Raw genomic sequence first — 17864 nt, 5'->3', positions numbered from 1 at the left:
GGGCTGCCACCTTTGCAAAGCCCCACCCCACCTGCTCCTCCCCCGAGTCACACTCAGCCCACCCACCCCCCCCCCCGGGCTTGTGCCGGTCTCAACAGGCTCGTGTGGCTTGACTAGAGTTCCTTGGTCTCCCTCAAAATGTCTGGGGTTGTTCTGGACACAGCGGAGGGAAAACAGATTTGCTGAATTGAATGGTGTTAGAAACACATCTTAGGTAGGCGCAGGGCGGGCCAGAGACTTGCTGGTGGCCTTGGGGACGTCCTGTTGCCTCTCCGTGCCTCAGTCTCCCCTGCTGCACTGAGGCTCACGGTGGGACTCTCTTGCAGCACCTCTAGCCCATGCAGGTGTGCCCATGGTCACGGTCCCTTTCCCTCCACCCCCGGGTGGCCCCCCGCGTCCTCGTCTTGCAGTGCAGAGCTTCTGAGGGAGAAGGGCCTGGAAGCCGGAGCTCGGGCTCTGGAGGAGCTGCTGGGAGACAAGAGCCCTGCTCCTGCTGCCCGCGAGCCTCTCAGAACCGCGCCCTCCCATGCCCTCCGCCACTGGCCGTCACTTCCACACAGCGCCCCTGCCCTGCCTGGCTCAGGTGGTCCCACTACACGGGGTGCCGAGCTTGCAGCGCGTGGACACGCACTTGGTCATTGCCTCTGGGATCAGCATCCAAACCAGCACTTACTGAGCACCTACTAAGTACAGTCCCCCCGGGAGCAGGCAGCGTGTGAAGAGGTCCCCTCTTGCAGCTCCTGCCCTGCCTTCTACCTTGTGACGGGCCCTGGGGAAACCCCTCCTCACCGCAGGACACACCTATGGTCCCCCCAAGGTGCCCTCCCAAAGCCTGCGGGAGTGGGGCTGCGCGACCTCCTTGGAGATCTTCTTTTAGTGCAAAAAGAAGTTGGTGAGAGCAGGAAAGGAACAGGCAGAGACCAGGGTGCTCCCAAGGCCAAGGTGCCCACGTGACGTCAGGGAGGGCCGAGGACAGCGCTGGGCCTGGGGAGACCCTCTCGGGGAATGCCTGACGGGGCTGGGGAGCAGGGGGGGACGAGGCTCGACTCCTGGCCACAGAGGAGCCCGTCGTGTGCCGCGTGGCTCCTGTTTTTCTCTAACCTGGCAGAGCGCAGGCCCCCAGCCCCGGGCGGGGATTTACTTAAATGGTGCGCGAGCCGCGCGGCTGAAGAGCCTGTTAAGCAATGTTTATTACAATCGATAAATCACGGTCCTGTATCTGATCCAGCCCAGGAAAGGGCCGCCAGCCAGGCCGCAGGGGGACGGGGGCGGGCAGCCCAGGATGAGACGAGGCTGGCCAGGCCGCCCCACCGCACTGGCTGCCCCAGTGCCTGGGTCTCGCCTCTCCTGACGCACCCCCGTCCCCTCTGTGCAGGAAGCTCTGCGGACAGCAGATGGTTGTCTTGCCTCCGGTGGAGCGCGCTGGCCGAAGAGCTAGCTGCGGTGTGGAGGCCGGGAGGCACTTGGCCTCACGGGGCTCAGGAGGAGGCTGTCCTTTGGTGACTTCGTGCCCTGCATGTTGGGAAGGGAGGACGGAGATGAGGACTCACGGAATCCTGTCACCTGAGGCCCACCGCCTTGAGCTGGAGGCGCGGCCAGTTTCAAGAGCACAGCTTTGGGGCCAAGAGGTGCTGGGTTCACATCCCAGCTTCTGCACTTGAATTGGTGGGAATCCATTTCTTTGTTTTCTTTTTTTCCTGGTATTGGGGTTGAACTCAGCCACATCTCCAGCTCTTTTTTTTTTTAAGAGAGAAAGAGAGAGAGAGAGAGAATTTTTTAATATTTATTATTTTAGTTCTTGGCGGACACAACATCTTTGTTTGTACATGGTGCTGAGGATCGAACCCAGGCCGCACGCATGCCAGGCGAGCGCGCTACCGCTTGAGTCACATCCCCAGCCCCTCTCCAGCTCTTTTTAAGTTGTTTGAATTTTGAGGCAGAATTTTGCTAAGTTGCTTAGGGCCTGACCAAGTTGCTGAGGCTGGCTTTGAACTCACGATCCTCCTGCCTCAGCCTCCGGAGCTGCTGGGATCAAGGCGTGCACCTCTGTGCCTGGCTGGGAATCCATCTCTTCATGCGTGAGATGTGGGGAACGGCATCACCTGCTCCCAGGGCTCTGTCGGGGGACACAGTCAGCCTGTGGAGGAGTACTGAGCGGGCGGCTGGTGGGTGGTGAGTACTTAACAGACAGTACTTGCTGTAGACTGAGAAATGGTCCCCAACCCTCAGAACCTGTGAGTGTTCCTTTCATGGTTAAGGGGACTTTGCAGTTGTGAGAAATCAAGGATCTTGAGAAGGGCAGATTGATCCAGATTGTCCTGCTCACAGGGGGACCCTGTAATGGGGACAGCGGGGCCCGAGTGAGAAGCCGGCCGTGTGGTGAGGGAGCCGAGGGAGCCGGGCGAAGAGACAAGGCGCGGCACCAACGACTCCAAAGATGGAGAAGGGACACAGCCAAGGACGCAGGTGACCCCAGGAGCTGGAGGGGACAGGAGCAGACTCCTGGGGCCTCCAGAGGACCAGCCCTGACACACGGTGGCTCCAGCCCTGTGGGCTGGCAGGAGGACGGTGCGTTGACTCGGGCTCTGAGCAGGTCCTGGCACGTGGAAGGAGCCAGGGAGCCAGCGTGCCGTGAGGAGCAGGTCCGAGGCCACGGTGCCCTCCCGGCTGCCCCCCAGGGCCCCTCCGGTGGTGCAGGGAGCCCCCTCCACCTTCTTGGAAGGAGGAGACCCGACTAGAGCTCACTTTCCTTGTGCCCCTTGGCATTACCAGCCCCGACCACGTGGGATTGGGGCACCTCGTGGTTCCCGAGGGCAGCCAAGCCCTCAGGGGTCCTGGGCCTGCGGCTCCTGTGTGGGTGGCCGGAGCCATTCGCAGGCTGAGTCATGGAACCTGTCTGTCAATCAACACTGGGCCCTGGCCAGAAGCCAGGGTGGGGTGGGGTACGCAGCGGAAGAAGCAAGGTTTGGGGAGCCCGAGGGTGAAGTGGAAGATGGACAGGAGGGCCCTTGTCCAGGTTAAAGGTCAGAAGCCAGGCTTCCCGGATGCAGAGACACTGACCTGGTCCAGGGGCCTTTACAGCCCGTGGCTGGATCAGGGTCAGTCCTAGACCTCAGGGAGGAGTGCCCTACTGTGGGGCCCGTGGGCGCAGCCACCCAGAGGGAGAGCCCGCGGGAGGCCAGGCACCCTGCTCCCTGGGGCTCGGGACCTGTTCTGGGCAGGGAGGGGCTCTCTCCAGGACAGGGCAGCCCGGTGACGCAGCCTGGCGGGAAGCGTGGTGACAGGTTCCCTCTCCTTTGCCTCTTCTAGGTGGGCTGCCAGGTCCCCTGGGGGCTCCCCGCCTGCCGCATGGGGACTGTGGGGGGGGAGAGGGGGGTGTGAGGAAGGAGGAGGCGGGGGCTGGGACTGCCGCAGGGGGAGACACTGGAGGGGAGAAGGGTGTCGCCCACGTGGAACCTTCTAGGACGTGGTGGCTTCCAGAGGCTGCTGCCGGGGTGAGTGACGGCAGGGCCCCTGGGGAGCACGTCCAGGGCCCTGCAGAGACCCAGCCCTGATTCCGCTCGGTGCTCTGGAGTGGGCATGAGTAGGAGTGGGGTCAGGACCCCAGTGTGCCTTGCCCACGGGGACCCGGGGCTCGGGCAGGAGAGAGAGGGGACAGGAGAAGTAAGAGGAGGACAGAGAGGGAGATGACGGGAACGACAAAGGGGAAGGCCAGGGAGGACATGGACGCAGCGGAGCAGGGGGCTCCCCAGACTCGTTCTGCTCCTGGAGCCGCAGGAGGGCAGCTCTGTTGTCCCCAGCGTCCAGCTGAGAACCGTGAGGCCCGAGGAGGTACGTGACTTGCTCAAGGTCACCCAGACGGTGGCTTGGAGTTGGTGGCTGCATACAGTCCACATTTGTGGTCACTGTGCCGAGGGGGTGGCCCCAGAGGGCTCGTGCTAAGCCGATGGCAAGCAGCAGTCGGGATCACTGTGCCTTGTCCCTGGGAGAGGGGACCACGTCCCACGGCGGAGTCACCTCCACCAGCAGCTCCCGGTTCTCACCCTGGCTTCTTCAGGCTTCAGTGGCTCTCCAGGGGTGGGAATTCGTTCTGTCCCAGTCGGGCCACCCTGGGAAGTCCCCAGAGCCTGCCCCCACCCCCAAGGCCAGGGCCACCTGTCTCTATCATGGCCCCGCCCTGCCCCGGGCATCGACTCTGCCCCTCCACGGGCTCCTGCAGTGCCCTCAGGTGCAGGTCACAGCTGCGCTCCTGTGGCTCCTGCCCACGTGCCTCGGCCTCTTCCCCGGGGACTTGCCACAGTCCCCCAGCTGACCTGCTGACAGTCCGTGCCGGGCCACCGCCTCCTGAGTGTGGCGGCAGGGGCAGCCCATCCTAGAGGTGCCACTGTCACTCGTGGGGAGGGGCTGGAGGAGGGGAGGGAGCCAGGGCTGCTTCTGTGCCACCGCTCACAGGCTCAGCCCAGCAGCCGAGGAGGCCGCCCACACGGCACCGTCTCTGGATGGCGGCTTCTCCCTGACATTTTAGACTGGCTCGCCATCCCCCTCCACACCCTGCGCCATGTGACGCCACAGGGACAGGGAACATTTGCTCATCTCACTGATGCTGGGCTCAGGCAGAGACTTGCCTTGGCCAGTGGAAGTGACAACGTGTCAGTTCCAAGACCAGACTTCAGAGGTGTCACCTGTTAGCATCTTGTGCTTCTGCCACTGCCTCACGAAGAGCATGCTGGGAGCATCTGACTGGCCCTAGGAAGAGGACGTGTGCAGACGGAGCAAACCTGGACCTCAGATGGGGCCAAGCCCAACGGAGCCTGCGAGACTAGGCTGCCCCCTTCCAAGCCCCACGTGTATGGAGACGGACAACGTGGCCTTAAGCTGCAGGACGGTTTGTTATGCAGCATTACCAGGCAGCAGCTGACGGATACAGCTTCCAGCTGGAACCAGGAAAAACTCCAAACTCCTTTGACCTGGGAGACCCTGCCTGACCTGGCCACTGTCTAACTCCTAGAAGTCGGAAGAAGAGCAAGCACAGGGGGTAGAGGAAGGGCAAGGGGGAAGACCCTGAGTAGGACCAGGTTGCGGTGTCCAAGAGATAGAAATATGTCCCATGTTAGGCAGGGAGCAGATTGTGACCGTGGGTTCTGCTTTCTAGAGAACCCAGGTTAAGGCAGGTGCAACTGCAATTGAAATCCGGGACGTTCCAATTTCCAGTTCCGAGACCTTAGCTCCCACACCATGGGTGAGAATTATTACTGCATTTAGTGGTAGTAGCATCACCAGCAAGCTCTCTCTAAGCCCCAGGCTCCCTAAGGACCCAGCATGGCACCCCACTGTGTGAAGTTCAATCTTCCTGTGCTCCTGAGGGAGGGTCCACCATTTACCCATTTTACAGGTCGGGAAATGGAGTCATAAGGTGCCTGCGTTCACACACCTCGAGGCCAGAGAGCAGGGACTTGAACTCAGGCCTGCCTGGCCCAGGACTCCAGCTCTCAAGTCCCCCGTCTCCCTTGACCAGCTCTGCAGGTCAGACATATCCCACAGGGAGCCCCACTTGGCCCCTAAACCAACTCCCCCTTCTTGAGTTTTTCCGTCTCAATCAATGGAACCTCCATCTGTCCAAAAACCAGGAAGAGAAGGCACCTGAGCCAACCAGTCCCCTGGGGTTAGAACCCGCTTCTTCCACTCAGTGGCTCTGTGACGACAGACACTAGAGCAAGCCCTGCCCAGGGCTCAGTTTGCTGACCTGTAAGTTGGGCTAACAGTGCACCTGCGTCCCTGGACCGTGGTCAGGACTCTGGGGGAGGGTTACTCTAAGTGCTCAGAGCAGCACTGGCCGGGTGACTCAGCCGGGGCTCCCTGGAGCATCTTGGAATCCTCCCTCTGAGCGTCGGGTCATCGCTTAGTCTCTCCGGGATCCTGTCTCCTAAATACCCAGTCCACCCGGCTTTCTCCCTGAATCACCATGGCCACCCCCTGTGCAGGTCACCGTTGACCCAGGATAATGACATCTGCCTCCTCCCTGGCCTCTCCGCTTCCCCAGCAGCAGCTGGGTGACCTCTGAAAACCAAAGGGGACCACAGTCTTCTGATGCTAAAATCCCAGGGACCCCCCACTGCCCTGGGACACAGTCAAGTTCCTTACTGTGCTTTAACCCTCTGTCTGGCCTGGCCCTGGCCGTCCGTCCAGGCCTCCGTCTCGCCTTTCAGCTCTCATTCTCTGTCTCCGGCATGTCACCTCGGCATGTCACCCCACAGTCCTTCTGCTAATCTGCCCTCCTTGGGTGTCTGACTTCCGTCCCCCTCTGACTTCCACCCACTCATCCTCAAAACTGTAGGCCGATGGTCTAGTCCCACCCTCTGCTCTGGACTGGCTTTAACGGACAGAAGGTGACAGACGCAGCCGATGCTGCCCCTGAGTTCAGACCTCAGTGAGTCCTACGTGTCCCCGCTCCCCTCCGACCGCGGGTTGCGCCGGGGTCACCCCGCAGGAGGAGGAGACACGGGCGGACTGAGGTCCTCGGGCCTCCCTGCTAAGACTGTTGCAAGGGAACCAGTAGCTGCAGGGTCACCTGGTGACCTGCAGATGACGACAGACACTAGAGCAAGCCCTGTTCAGAGGCTCGGGAGCTGAACCGCCACGAGCCACTGAGGTTCCTGGGTGCTCCCTGCCCGGCTTTCCTGTGGCCATAGATGACCGAGGCAGAGCCGCCCAGGGAAGGGGCGAGCTGAGAGCCTGGGGACAATCCCGAAGCTGACCTTGACCTTCACCTTCCCTGCCGCCCACTCTGCAGAGCAGCCAGCCCCCAAGCTCCCCACTCGCTGTCTCAGGTCCTGCCTCCAAACTGCCGAGCGAGCAGCATGGCAGAGTGCCCTGGCGGAACACCTGCAGGAGCCCAGGCTGTCACCCTTGGGTCCCCAAATACCTGCATCTGGCTCACCCCACCTGTCTGCCCTGGTTCAAGGCTCCCCAGCTTCCTAGAGAAGGTCCCCATGGATCCCTGTGTCTCCAGGGACTGCACAATGACCCTTCTCTCTCATGGCGAGTAGCAGGGACCAAGAACCTACCCGAGGCCCGACTGTCTCATCTCCTAGCTGCCCCTCTGCCCAGCTGTGCCCACGTGGGTGCCACCTGCTCGGCCACAGTCCAGCGGGAAACGGAAGCAAAGGCTCTTGGGAAATCAGCGCTCAGGTCCGCATCCTCGCCCTCGGCTCCTCTGAAGGGGAGAAATGGTGAAAGTGCCAGTTTCCCATACGCTGTTTTTACACCTGTCTGCGCCCGGGCTGGAGAACTCTGTCCACCCCCAGCATCACAGCGGGGAGGAAGAAGCCACTGCTGTCACTTTGAAACTGTGACATAGCTTCATTTGCAGGCGGTGAGTCGGCCCCAGCGCGAGGCTCCCCAAGCACTCGGCAGCCCCAGCCCGCTCCTAGCCCCCGGGGCCTTCACCAACCAGGGAAAAGCGGCTCTCAAGTGATCCCGAGTGTTTTAAATTTCTTGGACATCTGTTCCGTCCCCAGGGACGTGGTAAGAGCTTCGTACTCCCTTGCGGGCTGCAGCTGATGCTGCTCCCCTGTGGGGAAGGGGGGCTCGTCTGCCTGAGGCCAATGGGGCTTCAAAACCGTGTGCACCCCCAGGATCCAGCAGCTCCACTCCGGGGCATTCACCCCCAAAGAATCAAAAGCCGGGACTCAACCGAGATGGGCACACCCATGTTCGTAGCAGCGTATGGCACGATCGCCCAGGGGTGGAATAGCCCAGGGGTCCTCAGATAGGGGTCTACTCCTTATAGTGGACTATCACCCAGACTCAGAAGGAGGGAGATTCTGGCCCAGGCGACAGGGAAGACTGGCCCTGAGGACATGCTAAGTGAGATGAGCCAGTCTCCGCGAGACAGCGCCGTGTGATTCCGCGTGTGAGCGGTGACTGCAGTTGTGAGATTCACGGCGACAGAGGGCGGAGTGAGGTGGGCGCTGAGCTGGGCAGGGAGGCGGGACTGTTGGTTGATGGGGACAAGGCTCCAGTTGGGAAGATGAAAGAATCCTGGAGCTCGGTTGCCCGGCAATAGGAGAACACTGCAAGCTACTGAGTGTCCCCTTACAAGCGACGACGACGACGACGGTCAATTTTGTGTTGTCTTTCTAACCCCAGAAACAAATTTTAAAAGTAGATGCTATTTTAACACGTTTTGACATTTGTGATGCAGGAAATTATGAAGAAGGAAAACAGAGTCTCTTCGTGCTCACAATGTGGTCTCTTTTGCTGGGGTTGGGATGGGGTGCAAGGGATCGATCCCAGGGCCTAATGCCCGTCAGGAAACGGCTCTACTCCTGAGCCACACGCCCAACCCTGGATACTCTTATTTGGCATCTATAAAAATAAAAGTAATACACATAAATGGTTAGAAAGGTTTAAGAGATAGAAAAGCATAATTTAGATTCACTTTAAAAAGGGTACACAGAGAGGCTTGTTCCTGCACTGTTCTGGGCCCTGTCTTGGGGCTTAGTATACCTTCTAGATCTTTCCCGCTGCCGGCTCTTCTCAGCAGTCCCACAATTCTGAGAAGGGTCTTTGTTTGGAGCCTGTATTCTGGGCACGTGATTCATATGTGATAATTCACTTCATCTCTCTGGCGACCTCCCAGGCAGGCCCTATTATCATCCCTGTCTTATTCAGAAAGAATCAGCCCCGAGGTTAAGTCACCGGCCTGGGTTCATATGACTGGCAGGGGTTAGAGCAGGTTTTCAAACCCAGGAAATGGGGTCCAGAACTGAGCTCCTGGTTTGCCACTGAACCCAGGTGTTTTGGGTACAAATAAGCTATACTTTATTTAGCCAATTTGTGGGCATGGAGGCTGCCTTTATTTATTTATTTTGCTATTATAAATAATGCTGCAAAATGTGTGTGCGTGCGTGCGTGTGTGTGTGTATGTGTGTGTCTGTGTGTCTTTTGTCTAAACACAAGGATGTGAGCCTATGGAGGAAATTCCCAGCTATGAATAGACGGGCTAAAGGTTTTGTGCATTTCAAAATTTGATATTATCGCCAAATTGCCCTCCAAAGCAGTAGCATCGATTTGCGCTCCCACCGTTAATGGATGAGAGGGTTGGCCAGAGTCTTTGAAGCGCACCCAGGAACATTTCAGGAGCGCTGGGGAGGGCCGTGGCTCTCTTTGAAAGAGCCGGCTTCTCAGGCGTCAGCGATACCCTGGCCACTTTGGGAAGCTCCTTGGGGAGATCGGGGCCTGGTTCTGGAACTGGTGTGGGCATCATCCAAATCCAGGATGGTACAGAGATGGTATGAAACCTCGGCCATGTTATGACACAGCCCCTGAACGAAGGCGTGCAGGTGACCGGCTGACACCGGTGAGGGAGACAGGAGGAGGATGGTGAGACCTCCCGAGGTCACAGTGAGGTTGCTCAGAGGACGCCTGGGTTGGCGTCGCAGCTCCCCACAACCTGCTGGGTGATCTTGGTTAAGAGCCCCTCCTCTGGGGCCTGGGTTTCCCCTCCATAAAATCAGGGTGGCGCCAGATGCTGGGTGCCCCTTTCCAGCCCAGCTGTCCTGTGACTCTGTGGTTTTCAACACAGACAGGGATTTCTATGCAGCCCAGGGAAACAGGCAATGCATGGGCTCCCGAGCCAGACTGCAAGGGTCCAAACCCCAGCTCCCGTCATGAGCTGTGGGCCCTTAAGCAAGTGACCCAACCTCTCTGGCCTGCAGGTTCTTCATCTGATGGTAGGAATAAAGATGGTTACATGCAAGGGGTGTTCTGGGAGTTAAGGCGGTTGACATGCTCTGCACTTGACCGATAGCAAGCACTAGATGCGGCTGCTGCCAGTGCCACCGCTGTTTTCTTCTTTCTGTTGGTGCCCAGAGGAAGGAGGCTGCTAGCTTCTTCCTGGACTCCAGCTGCCTGGCTGATTTGTAAACAGGGTGTCCCTTCAGGCACCTTGTGCCTTGAAATCCAACTGCAAACAGAATTTCCAAAGTTGCATGCCCCAGCCATCTCAGAGAGAGCCGGAGACATTCGTAGCTTCAAGTCATGCTAGCAAAGGGTGTGGGGTCCACAGAGAGGATGTTCCAGAAACAGGATGAGACAGGCACACCTTTCTTGCCCCAGTGCCCAGGCAGCCCGGGGAGGCAGAGCTGGTGTGAGGACACTGATGGATGATGTCCTTGCTCTGTTTTGGTGGGGAAAGGAGGGTTTGGGCAACCCCCAGACCAGGGGTGAAGGCTGCCTCTGGTACCTAATAGCCAGTGTCTGGTACCTAACAGCTGTACTCTCTGACCCTCAGTCTCTTCATCTCTCAGATGGGAATAGCAGTTGCTTGCCAGGCTGTAGCGTTGGAGACCAGGTAAGAGTGCCTACCAGAAGCTCACTACCTGTCAGCTTTCTTCCCTTCCCACTTACAGTCAGGCAGCCCTGTGTGCAGAGCCTGGGCTGGACCCTGTGGGAGTCAGTAGGGAGCTCCCAGCCCAAGGGCACAGTGGGCCCTTCCCTGGGTGAACTAAAACCCTCTGGCTGTCACAGGTGCTGCCTGTCTACCCTTCCCCAAGAGCACACAGGGTCCCCGCTCAGTGTGACCCTTGACCAGCAGCAGAAGCAGCAGCCATGACCCGTGGGGCCTGGTTAGAAAGCTGGTCTCAGCACCTGCAGGTGGACAAGATCCCCAGGTGACTCTGTGAGGGGCCAATTGCCCTCTGCTCAGGGCTGCCCCGGGTCTCCCTCTCCTAGGTCAGGGGCAGTGAGGGATTTGCTTGATCTCCTGCTTTAATAAGGCGCCGGCCCGCGCGGCCAGACGTGGCTCACAAGTTGCGGAACAAGAGGGACGTTCATGGTGATTTTTAATAAAGAGCTTTTTATCACCAACTTCGTCAGTGCTATTAACATGCCGCGCGTTTAATAAGGCCACACGGTAACAAGGGGCCCGCGTCGTTACTCACGTGTGGAAGGAGCAGGAGCAGCGGTGGGCACGTCGCCTGCCCACACCTACCTGGCCCACGCGGGCGGAGTCACACACACATGCCACCGCTAGCCAAACGCGTGTGCAGCCTTAGCCACCTGGGCAAGGGACACCCGTGCCCACTGGAGCGTGTACACAGGCACACGCGCGCGCTCTCACAGTGTGCAAGCCACACAAGTCCTCACACACGTGTGCAAGCCACGCTCCTGAGTAGGAGAGGTGAGCAGGCGCCTGCGGACCCGGCCCTGTGAGTGGCGCACGTGCACACGCGTTAAGGAGAGCCCGTATTCACGTGGTTTTCCATTCCAAGACGTCAGGAGAGGCGCAAGAAAGAGGCCACAGGATGGGGAGCGGCTCCGAGGGCTCCGGCCGGGCTCCGGATGCAGCTAGCACGAGGCGGCGCCGAGCCATCCCGGTGGGCGGGGCCAGAGAGGAGACACGCCCCAAAGCTGCGGGCGCCTGGAGTTTGCAGCGACACGAAAGCGGGCTCTGCTGGCTCTGAGGGTGCCTGCCTGGGTTGGGTCAGAGCCTCTTCCAGCCCTTGGGGTCTGCTTGAAAACATGGCACCTGTGCACACACGCGCAGGTGCCCGGGGTCACGAGGACGGCAGCATCAAGCCCCCTTCCATGTCCCCTGAGGGCCTCAGCTCACCCAGCTCCTTCCACCTGAGGGGCAGGGGCTCTGAGAGTCTCCACCCACGATGGCATTGCTGGTCAGGCACAGCCTCAGGGGAGGCCGAGGAGGGAGGCCAGGGCTGGGGTTCAGCACAGAAGGAAAGGGAGGGAGGAAGAGGGCCGGGGGCACCAGGGCCAGCCGCAGGGGTGTGACCGCACTTGATTCTTGGGCCCTTGGGAGGGAGGGATAGGTGACCCCCTTTCTGCAGCGGAGGCCTGGGGAGTGGAGCCCCAGTGAGTGCCCAGTGAGCACCCGGAGCAGGCTGCTTCCCAGGTCCGCTGGGTTCCGTGGGCTCCGATTTCGGGGCTCGGCTCACGGCGTGGCCCACTCCCTCTGGCCACTCAGCCACATGGGCCAGCCACTCCTCTGGCTCGGGTGTGGGCAGAGCCGCCAGAAGGCCACCGGTCAGCGCCTTCCCCAGGACGTCCCGGTGGTCAGGCCTGCTCCTCCGGCCTCGGTGCCGAGCAGACGAGAGTGGCCCAGCGGAGTGGCGCTGAGCGGGAATGAAAGGGAGAGGGGCGGGGCGGGGCTGTTCTCCACCTTCTGATCTATAAGCCTCGGGAGGCCGGGGTCTGCGGGGGTCCCTCTGCCGCCGGTTTTCATTCTGGCCTCTCTGCTCCACGCGGCTTTCCAGAGCCATCATCGAGCGAGCTCCCCAAAGGAGCCGTCGATAAGCCCGGGAAAGACAAAACCCAGCAGCCCTGCCTTCCCCGGGCCGGAGGGGGCGCGGGCGGGTGGGGAGATCGACGTTTTCACAGCTGCAGCCGGGGTGGCTCTGAATGGCCCAGGCTCAGACAAAGCGCCCCATCCCTGCTGCCCCCGCCCAGCCCGGCCTCCTCCAGTCTCCCCGTCTTCCTGGGCCCTGTTCAGACTTGGCCTCACGCTGCCAGCTGCTTCAGAAGGTCAGAGGCTCCTGCCCACCAGGCGGAACTTGGCCTTGAACTTTACGGAGGATGGTGAGGGTCTGCGAGGAGGCTGTGTGCTGCGGGGCTGGAGGGGGGCTCAGATGCAGACTCAGAGCAGCCACTAGGATGGGGTGGGGGTGCCGGGCTGGCAGAGGCACAGAGCTGTGGCTATCAGCTCCCGATGAGGCGGAGCCGCCGCCCTGGGCTTACACATGACCTACTTTCCCAGCTCCCTGCGCAGATCCCACCAGCAGCCCGCCCCTGCCTCCGCTGAGCCCAGTAATGGTAATGGATACACTTGGGCCCACCCCCAGGACCCCCCATTATTGCCCACTGTTCCGATCCACATCTCTAACCAAGCCTGGCCGGCCCAGCAGGCCTCAGACAAAGGAAATGAAATGAGGGTCAGGGCTGAGCGTGGAGCACTGCCTGGGGGGTGGCCTGAATGTGGGCCACTTTAATCACCACTAAGAGGGGGGACTCAGAGAGGAGCATTAGCTCACCACGGAGGCTGGGTCTGCCGTGTGGAGCCAGCCTGGGGGCCGCAGTTCACACAAACACGTTTATGTCATCTATGCCTTGACCCTAAAAGGGACATGTAATGACCTTCCTTCTAGGTATGTGACTGGCCCACAGCCACACACAGTAGGTGCTGAGTTTGGGTTGAACCCAGGCTGACCCCAATTTCACACAGCCCTCCGGGAGCTTGTGGTCCGAATCCTCCCCGCCTGGCGGTGGCCACGCTTCATCAGTCATCTGTCCCCAGTTCTGTCCCGGCCCAGTGACTTACTGTCCCCAGACTTACTATCACTGGCTCAGGCACCCTTTTCCCCAGGGACCCTGGAATTTCTCCCCTTTGGATGTTGAATGGTAACAATGACTTGGTCTCCGCTGTCCCCAAACAGGACGACTTCAGACTCTGCCCCACGGACGCGGCCATGAACCGTGAGTGCGTCCTTGGAGCTCGGCCAGCTGCCCGGGACAGCACCAAGGGGCCAGCTCAGGGCCTGGGGAGGGGAGCGAGGGTGGGGGGGGACAGAGGGCTAGATCTTGTCCTGGGGGTCTAGAGCCAGCAGGAACAAGGGCCATCCCCAGGGCACCGTCAACCCCGGGCAGGACACGGCGGAGCCTGGTTTCCTGTGGTGCTGCCCCTGGGGCTCGGGGAGAGGGACTCCCTCTGCCGACCAGCCACCTGCCATCCGCCTCCCCCCTCCGTCTCTGGAGGTCGAGGGCAATGCTGGTGTTACGATTTGGAGATGAGGCGTCCCCCCAAAGCTCAGGTGTTAAGCAGGAATGTTCAGAGGTGAGATGATCAGATCAGGAGAGCTGGCACCTAATCAGCGAGCTGATTCACTTGATGAATTAATAATGTGAAGGGAGGCTGCACTTGGGTGGCGACTGTGGGCAGGGGGGTGGCTGCAGGAAGTGGGTCACTGCAGGGGGATCTTGGGGATTATATGTGTTGTCTCTGGCTCCTTGTTCACCCCCTCCCCCTCCCCCTCCCCTCCCCTCCCCCCTCTGTCTTCCTGGCCGCCTGAGCTGAGCTCTTCTCCACCACGACGCCCTGCCTCATCTTGGTCGCAGAACAAGGGAGACCTCGGAAACCACGAACCCCAGATAAACTGCCTCCTCTAAGTTGCTCTTGTGAGGTGTTTTGGTGACAGCGATGAATCAGCGGGAGGCGGTTGCAACCCCACTCTTGGGTTTAAATAGTGTGATTTTGACAAAACATCTCCCCGTGCCGGGATCGGGGGGCTTGGTTTTCCCATCTGGGAAAGGGGTGATCAAACTCTCTGAGCAGATATTGCCCGATTAATGTGCCTGTGTGACCCCAGCGTTGAGGGAGTGACGTCGGAGATACACTCCCGAGACGTCTTTGGAGAACAGGGAGCAGCCAGGAGTGGACGTTGGGAGCTGTCCACAGTGGGAGGGGTTGCGGGGGTCGTGAGCAGTGGCAGTCGGCAGGCAGAGGTTGGCCGGCCACCTGGCGGGGTGCGTTCTGGAGCATGTCTCAGGGCAGAAGTGACCTGGATGGCATGTGAAATCTCTTTCTGTTCTTAAAATCCCGCGCTGGCCAAATCACGTCCACCCTTCCCTGACCCTTGGAAGCACAGTGGCTCTGAGTGTCATTGCCTGCATGGGACCAGATCAAACCAGGGCCTGGGACCACCCAGTTTAGGCTCTAAAATGCAGCTATAGCTACAGCAGGAGCTCAGCGAAGACCTTGGGAGTGACGCGGAGGGTGAACTGGCAGAGCAGACCAGGGTCAGCTGTGGGGAACTGACAGCAATCGGAAGTGGTTCCCGGGGTCAGTGGGAGGCGGGTTCACTGAACCCACGACATGGCCAGGCCTGGGGCAAAATGAGGACCACAGAGCCCTGGCCGTGGAACAGTGCGCGACAGACACTTCCAGCCACTCGAGGAGGGCGTCGAGGTCCCAGGTAGATACACGACTCTGGGAGCCAGAGGAGAGGCGTCTGTCCACCCTGGATGTCATGACGGAGTCGGTCCTGAAACCTTGATCTTGGCCTTGTAGCCTCTAGAATTGGGAGGAGACAAACTTCTGTTGTGAGGCTTATAACCACAAACCAGTGTTAGAGTTTGGATCTGGAAAGTCTCCCAAAATGCACGTGATGGACGCTTCGTCCCTGGGGCTTTTAGGAAATGATCAGAGCAGGGGGGCTCTGGGCTCATCAGTGGGTTGGTCCCCGATGGATTTATGATTTGAATGGAGCTTTGGGAGTGGGGGAACTACAGAGGTGGGACCCAGTTGGAGGGAGTGGGTCCCTGGGGCAAGCCCTTGAGGACTATATTTTGTCCCTGGCCCTTTGTTTCCTGGCTTCCATGAGCTGAGCAGTTTCCCTTCTGCCCTGATGTTCTCAGGCCCAGAGCTATGGAGCCAGCAACTGTGGACTGAAACCTCTGAAACCATGAGTCAAAACAAACCTTTTTCTCTAAGTGGATTTTCTCAGGTATTTTGTCATAGCAATGAAAAGTCGACTCACACAGCTAGAGAGAGTGATGGCAGAGGGAGATAAGGAAGCTTTCTCTTGTAGAGGGATGCAAAAGAGAACAAGCAAAAATTAAAAATGAAAGCTGGTCATTGTAATACTCCAGCTCTTAGCAGGATGTCAGGCATAGTAGGTGCTCAGTAGACATTTGTTGACTGAATAATAAATCCAGTGCTTGCACATTGCTTATCAGTTTAAACACTCCCACAGCCCTATGAGGCAGACATCATCGTGACTCTTGGCTTACAGATGGGAAATAGAGGCACCGAGAAACTAAGGAACTTGCGAAGTGGAAGAGTCAGGATTCAAATGGAAGGCTCCTACTCCAAAGCCTGTACTTGGGGTCTCTGGGTGCAGTGTGACCCTCCTACAGTCCCCTGATGCTATGCAGACTGCTGTGTGTACAAACCATCAACAGGCGGGTGGTTTGCAGTGTTGCCATGACAAGTACCGCAGCCCCGGGGGCTTAGGCAGCGGAAGTTTATTTTCTCACAATTCTGGAGGCTGCAAGTCCAAGATCGAGGTGTTGACAGGGCTGGTTTCTCCTGGGGCCTCCGCTTGCTTGCCTCCGCCGCCTTCTGCCGCGTTGTGTGTCTGGTCCGAGTCTCCTCCTCACAGAGCTCGCCCTGCCTTGGGTTGACGCTAACGATCTCATTTTAATTCCAGAACCTCTTTAAAGAGCCCGTCTGCCGATATGGTCACGTTCTGAGACACTGGGTGTGAGGACTTGGAGGTCTGGACGCCGGGGGACGGCTGTGTCCATCACGAGGCGGTTCAGGGCGACGATCCGGCTTCACCCCGAGGCAAAGGCGCATCCCTGCGCAGGACGAGCGGCCGTAACAGGTGCTCTCAGCCCCTTCTGCCCGTGGACGGCCCCCCCCCCGGGACTGGAGGCTCCCGTGGCCACACTAGAGTCGGAAAAGGGAGACCAGGGATAACAACGGAGCCGACCCCAGGCGCCGGCACCCGCTGGCTTCAGCCTGGGGACCTGGGGATTCCTTTCCACCTGCCACCCGTGCGCAGTCCCACCCAGCAGGGCTCACCGCACCGTGAAATTAACCGACCACCCCGCAACGGAATCCATGGTGGCCACCTCCGAGGAGCAGCCGCGGCCAATTACAAAGCTCCCGCAGACCCCCCGCCGGGTCACTGATGGCGGAGGACACCCGGTGTCCCCAGTCGGGGGAGCTGGGGCTCTGCGTGATTGCGGGCACAGCTGGAGCTCCGGGGTCCTGTCCAGTGCGCGAGGCTCTCGGGCCTCTGGAAGAACAGCACCCGGCCCTGGGTCTCGGTTTTGGTCACTGTTAATGATTCACGGTGCAGGTTGGTAGCGATTGGGCCCCAGTCTGCCGCCACAACCACAGCTCGTGGAAATCTGAGCCATGTGCCTGGAGACTGGCTGGGAAGGTCTGCACTATGAATTGTTCCTGGCTCAAAAAGTGACCCTGGCCGGGCACCCACACCCCCTGAGCCATGAACGGATTTCGAAAATCTCTTCAGTGGGGACGTGTCTCCTGTCCACTGCTGTGTCCTGTTGTCCACCATAATACAGGGCCCGACCCCGCAGAGCACATTCTAATACATCCTCAGTGAGAGACGCGAGCCCGCTCCAACAGAGAGGTTCGTCTTGCCTCTGAAGACGCTCCTGACCTCCACGGTGGGTGCCCCAGGGGAACAGCCCCCGGTACAGAATCGCTGTTCACTCTCTGCATCGGTTATCAATGGCTGCGTAACAAGTCACCCCCACATTTAGGAGCTTGAAACACCCGGGCTCTTGTTATCTTGTGGCGTCTGCGGGGTGAGGTGCAGGCAAGGTGGGTTCTGTGGCTGCTTCTCACCAGGGCTGAAGCTCAGCTGGGGACGGAGCTGCCCCTGAGCTCACTCCAGCAGCCCTTGGCAGGATTCCGTTGCTGTGGCCTTTGGGACGGGAGGCCTCGGTGCCTTGTGAGCTGTTGTCCGGGGGGACCCCTCTGTTCCTGGCCACGGGGGCATCACCGCAGGACTGTGACAGCACGAGGCTGGCTTCAGCAGAGCCCGTGGGGGACGGGGCCAGAGAGGGTGTCAGTCCCTTCCATCCTAATCCCCGAGGTGACGTCACCGTTCCCCATCCTGTCCGTCAGAAGCGGGTGGCACAGCCCAGGCCGTGGGGTCGTTGGGGACCGTGGAGAAGCAGGACAGAGCTGCTCCTCCCTGTTGTTCTCTTGGCCTCTGAGGCCCTGGCTCTCCCTCGCGGACTGACACGTCTCCGAGAAGAAGGTGGAACGTGGGAAGCGGTCAGCCAGCCCGCCCAGGGGAGATGAGTGAAGGTGT

The sequence above is a fragment of the Marmota monax genome, unplaced genomic scaffold (assembly GCF_021218885.2).
Source record: "Marmota monax isolate L192 unplaced genomic scaffold, Marmota_monax_Labrador192_F-V1.1 WCK01_AAM20220418_F8-fsc00008, whole genome shotgun sequence".
Lineage (NCBI taxonomy): Eukaryota > Metazoa > Chordata > Mammalia > Rodentia > Sciuridae > Marmota > Marmota monax.
This window is presented reverse-complemented; position numbering follows the sequence as displayed.